This window comes from Myotis nattereri (assembly GCF_964212035.1).
Source record: "Myotis nattereri genome assembly, chromosome: Y".
NCBI classification, from domain to species: Eukaryota; Metazoa; Chordata; class Mammalia; order Chiroptera; family Vespertilionidae; genus Myotis; species Myotis nattereri.
Genome location: NC_138094.1, coordinates 33,019,890 through 33,025,889, shown reverse-complemented (window position 1 = coordinate 33,025,889; position 6,000 = coordinate 33,019,890).

Here is a 6,000-nt window from a genome sequence, read left to right as displayed (position 1 = left end):
CTTCTACCTCTTTTTTCAATGTGCTATGGTTTTCTGAGTATAGGTATTTTACCACTTTGGTTAAGTTTATTCATAAGTCTCAATTTGTTGTTGTTGTTGCAGTGCTAATTGGGATTGTTCTTTTATTTCTCTTTCTGAGCGTTCAATATTGGTATATAAAAATGCCATAGTTTACTGGGTGTTAATTTTATATCCTGTTATGTTGCATCCCTGGCTTCCTATTCTTAGGGAAAATGGTTTTAGTTTTTAGCCATTGAGTATGATATTGGCTGTAGGTTTGTAATATATGGCTTTTTAATATGTTGAGGTATGATCTATTTCTACTTTACTGAAAGTTTTTATCAAAAAAGGGTGTTGGATTTTGTCATGCTTTTTCTGCATTGATTGAAATGATCATGTGATTTTTGAGTGTTACAGTCTGTTAATGTGATATATCACATTTATTGATTTGTGGATATTGTACCAGCCTTGCATTCCTAGAATAAATGCCATTTGGTCATGATGTATGGTCTTTTTAATGTATTGCTGGATCTCATTTGCTAAAATTATGTTGAAGATTTTAGGGTCTGTATTCATCGGGGATAATTCTCTTTCTTTGTAGTGGCTTTATCTGGATTTGGGATTAGGGTAATGCTGTCCTCATAGAAAGTGTTCCTTTCCCTTGGATATTTGGAATAGTTGAGGAGATTAGGTATTAGTTTTTCTTTGAATGTTTGATAAAACTTCCCTATGAAGCCATCTGGACCAGGACTTCTGTTTGCTGGAAGTTATCTAATTACTGCTTCAATTCCATCAGTACTTACTGGCTTATTCAGGTTTTCTGATTTTTCCTGATTGAGTTTTGGAAGATTGTATTTTTCTTATTTGTCCATAGTCTGACAAAGCAGTTACCTTTTTGCTTAAGACAGTTCTTCAGAAACCATTCCATTTTGGGAAATCATAGTATAAAATTGAAATGGCGGTTAATACCCATATACATCTTCAATGTGATTGTAGTATGTTAATAATTCTTTGTTTCCTTCATGTCTTTAAAAAAAAAATAAGGACAGAAGAACCTTTATATTTCAGTTTTCAGAAGAGCTGATGACATTGGAGGAAAACTCGTCATCAAACTTGTCTGGCCCACTTTCTCTTTCTTCTTACTGTCTCTAATTTACACACTTCCCTCCCCTGTGTGGAATCAGGGAGGAAAGCTTTAGGGGGAGATTAGAGCTTTGTCTCATACTCCAGCCAGATCTTTTTCTCCTTGAACTAAAGAGTTTAAGCCGCAAGCTTGAAAGGAGATTTCTTAAGTAAAACCACCTCTTGTTTTTCCAGTGTTTGGATGGGACTATCATGTTCAACGCCTCTTGTAAGTAGTTTCTTGGTTTAAGTCAGCATACTCAGGGAGATGAGGAATTGCCAAACGAAACAAGAGACTTTGAAAGGATTGTTCTCACTGATTCCAGGGTACACCATCCTGTAAAGCACTCATTCAGCGAGACTTCATTGAGAACCTTCACTTCATATATGAAAACTCTATCACCCAATATCACCTCATTGATTTAATTGTGAAAAAAGAAAAACAAACACCTCCTGTGTACTGGGTGCTGGGCATACTGCAGTGGGACAACCCAAGCCCTTTCTTCATGGAGCTTCTAGTGGGAAAGTCAGCAGTCAGCTAGCCATCACCAAGACCTCTGATGGGATAGGTACTGAGTAGGGGCAGTGGCCACCCAAGAGTGGCTGTGATAGGTTGTTTCGCAGAGACCTGGGTGAGTAGGAAATAAAAATAATACAATAAAGGAAACCAACTGAGTTCATAGGTGTTCTATCTCAGAGATAGAATGAAAATTATAACAATGGCTTTTAAAATTATTCTTAAGTAATGTTTACATTGATCATTGAAAAATTCTCATATAATCATCATTTCCCCTCTTCGTTTGGATTCAAAGGGAAGTGAAAAAATCCAAAACTTGTTATCTTTGAGATGTCCAGTGGAAATACTAATTAGGTAGCTACAAAGTACAGTCATGCACCATTTTACAGCAGGTATATATTCTAAGAAACGTGTCCTTCGGGAATTCATTGTTGTGTGAACATCAGAGTGCACTTTTGTAAATCTAGGTGGTACAGCCTCCTGTACATCCAGGTAGCCTATTGCCCCTCCGGTACAAGCACATACAGCATGTTACTGTACAAAACAAGATTAAATCAAGCACAGGAGAAAATGACGCCATCGAGAGATGTAATAAACATGAGGTATATGAAGTTGCTGCCCATATAACATGGGATGCTGTTTCACAGCACACTTTTCTTTATCATTCGAAAAAAAAAAACAACCACTATCAAACAGTGATTAAAAGGGTAGTGTAGTAAATACATAAACCAGTGACATGGTCCTTTATTATATTTATTAAGTATTAGGTACTAGACGTAGTTGTATGTGCTGTACTTTTATATGACTGGCAGCACAGTGGGTTGGTTTACATTAGCATCTCCATAGACACAGGAGTAATGCATTGTATTACATTACCATGTGGTGATAGCCACACCACTTAGACAGTAGTGATTTTTCAGCTCCATTATAATCTTACCAGAGGCCTGGTGCATGATTTTGGGGGGTCCCTTGGCCTGGCTGGTGAACAGGGCCATCTTGTCCACTCCTGATCGGGGCCTACTGGCAGGGGTGGGGTCGCGGGAGCAACCATGGGAAGTTGTCTGGTCATGGGAGCTTGGCTGTGGGAGCACACTGACCACCAGGGAGCAGATTCTGCCTTGAGCATCTGCCCTCTGGTGGTCAGTGCACATCATAGCTACCGGCCAGTCTTAACCGTTGCTTGGACTTTTATATAGAGAGAAGATGGGACCACTGTCATATATGTGGTCTCTTGAATGAAATGTTGTTATGCAATGCACAGCAAAGATATAGTCCTTTTTTCTTCTTTATTGTTTAAAGTCAGCAACCAAACAGCATTTCTATTTTGAGATTGCTATTCCATGTGATAAAGTGATGGCATTTAGGTCTGCAAGCAAGAAGAAGATCGCATTTCTGCCTGTGAAAATGATCAACTGCCTCCTCTGGTATTTGAATTTCATGACCAGGAGTATGAGTCCGAAATGACTGTGCTGTTTCTGTCCTGTTAGCAAAGACCTTCAAAATCCTTTGGTGAACCTATGAATTTGTCTCTTAGCATTGCTGGGGGGAAAGTGTAGCCTACAAAAGTTTAGGCTCTTCCAGAGCCAGAGGAGAAAGGCAAGCATAGCCATCTGTGGGATTGACATTGAGTTAAACCTGTGACAGGTGAGGACTTTTGCTTTGAGCTACAGGGAATAGACAAATAAAGCCTGGAACAATAGATGTAGAACAAACAGATTCATGTGGTTGTGAGAAGGCAGGTACAAAATACTGTGTAAATGTGGTGGTGGAGAGGTGTCACTTTAGGAATACTGTTTTTCTTAGTGGCTGTATCTTGTATTCCTTAGCCAGAAGTGTGCTAAGGTTCCTTCTTATCCACAACCTCACCAGCACTTATTGTATGACTTATTAATGGTTGCTATTCTGGCTGTTTTGCAGTGGCACCTCATTGTCATTTTAATTTGCATCTCTCTAATAATTAGTGACATTGAGCCTATCTTCATGTCTCTTGCCATTTGTATGTTGTCTTTGGAGAAGTATCTATTTAGATTTTCTGTCCACATTTAATGGGGTTGTTTTTCTTTTGGTGGATTATAGGAGTACTTTATGTGTTTTGGAAATTAACCCCTTACCATATGTATTATTGGCAAATATGTGCTCCAATACAGTGGATTCCCTTTTCATTTTGATGCTGATTTTTTTTTTGCTTTGCAGAAGTTTTTTTTAGTTCAATGTAGTCTCATTTGTTCCTGTTTCTCAAGAATGTTGTGGCTAGGGGACCCTACCCCCCTCCCTATGTGGGAGTCTGTTCTGTGGTACTCTTTCCCCCTCCCCACTTTGGAGTCTGTACTTGTTCTTTAACAAATCTCCGCCTTTGCTATACCAAAAAAAAAAAAAAAAAAAAAAAAAAAAGAATGTTGTGGCTATTTTGGGTTCTTTTTCAGTGTTCTGTATCTCATTTGAATGTTCAGAACATTCAAATTCATATGCAAATATAAATTTTTTGCATATTTCTAGATTTGTGAAATATGCACTTGGCATTTTAATAGGGATTGCATTGAATCTAAGGATTGCTTTGGATAGTAGGCACATTTTAATGATATTAATTCTACCAGTCCATGAACATGGTATATTCTTCTGTTCGTTTATCTCTTTTTTCAGGGTCCTGGGCGCTTGCTCAGTGGTGGGGTTGTGTGGGAGAGGTGGGAGGAAGTGAGTATTAGGTTAGGGAGAGATTGAAAGCAAAGCACAGAGCAAGGGAGGCACAAATATACCCAGGTAGCATGAGTCTGCTGCTGGAGGTGCAGTGTTCCCAGTGCAGAAGTAGTGTACTATTTCAGGTCAGTCCGGAAAGAAGGTGTGGACACCACCAGAGCAGAGACAGCAACAGAAATCCAGGTCTTATTTTCAGGAAATGAAGGGTGCTGCTGATGGTGGTTGCTTGAAGGCAGAGAGACTGATGTCAGGGTGAGCACATTGATTAGGTTATTTCAGCTCAGCTGTCCAGGTAAAAGGTGAGAGGTAGTCTTATTGCAGTATCTGGGGGAGTTAGAGCCTGTAAGCCCTGGTGGATGAGTGAATGTAGTGTAGAAAGGCATGATAAAAAGGGACAGGAATGATAACTTCAGGTCTGAAGCTGATGCTGTGGGATTTCCAAGTGTTGATGGTAGGGAACTGGCCAGAAATGCGGATGAGACTCGGGGAGAGATCTGTGCTAGAGAAAAAGATGTGGGAATGATCAGGGCAGAGCTAATAGCTAAAACTCCAGGAAGGGATCGGCCCAGGGCAAGTGGGAAATGTTGGTAAGATGACTAGGGGGGTTCAGGGGCGGGGTGCTGGTTTTGTACTAATTTTGTACTGTTCTGGGCGGTAGAGGCTCGATTGCTTTTGTGGGAGTTAGGGGAAGAGTTATACAACTGCTGTATAAATACAGACTAATGTTTAAGTTAGAATCCTAAATAGAGAGTTACAACTGAGGATAGAGGCAGAAATGCAAGGCTTGCGAAGGGCAGAGTACAGAAGAAGGGGTGAGGAAGATAAGGAAATGTGTTGTGGCGGGAGGACAGTTGAAGTTGTTCATGGCAAGGGTGACTTGTTTTCATCGAAGTAAAGTAAAAGGCAGATGCTGTGCCAGGTGTGGGGCTGGAGGCTGCGAGACCATGAAGATGGATCAGCAGGCCAACACAATCAACTGAGAGTCGAGCAGTCTCCCTGGGCCTCTGCTCTTTATTTTCTGTCTCTTTAGGTGCAGATGAGAAAGAAGTTAGAGAAGAGAGTGAAGAAGCAAGAATATGGAACCTGCTGAAAGAACAGAAGCTGAGAGAAGAAAGAAGGCAGAATGAACAGAAAGCTTTGGAAAGAGAACGGAGAAAACTAGAAAAACTGGATCGAGAAAAGGTATAATAAGCATAGCTCAGTTCTCCATGCTAGTAGGTAACTTTTAAAAAGCTTGCTGCAGGCATCCCAATCCTCTCCTGTGCTTAAGCCCACTGAAAAGGGCTGTACATGGGCATAATAGGAGTCTCATAGGAAAAGGGAGCTTTGCAAGTCTGTGAGCATGCATTCTCATGTTCCTGAAAACACACTCGGAAAGGAGATGGACTCTGCTTTGCTGTAGAACTTCCCTGTGTAAGGGATTTCAAGGTCAGCTGGCTAGGACCAGAAGAAACTGGGGGAGGTGGCTGCCAATCTGGTGGCTTCCTCAGGCTGCCCTGCCCTCCTCCCTCCTCATTGTCTTTGACTTCCTATGTCCTGATTCTGGTCCCAGGCAGATGGATTACCATGCTACTTCTCATGCCTGCTGGACCTTACGTAGATTAATCTTCTGTATCATGTTCCTTGAATTCCTGGCTCATTTGATCTGGAACACAGACACTTTAGGC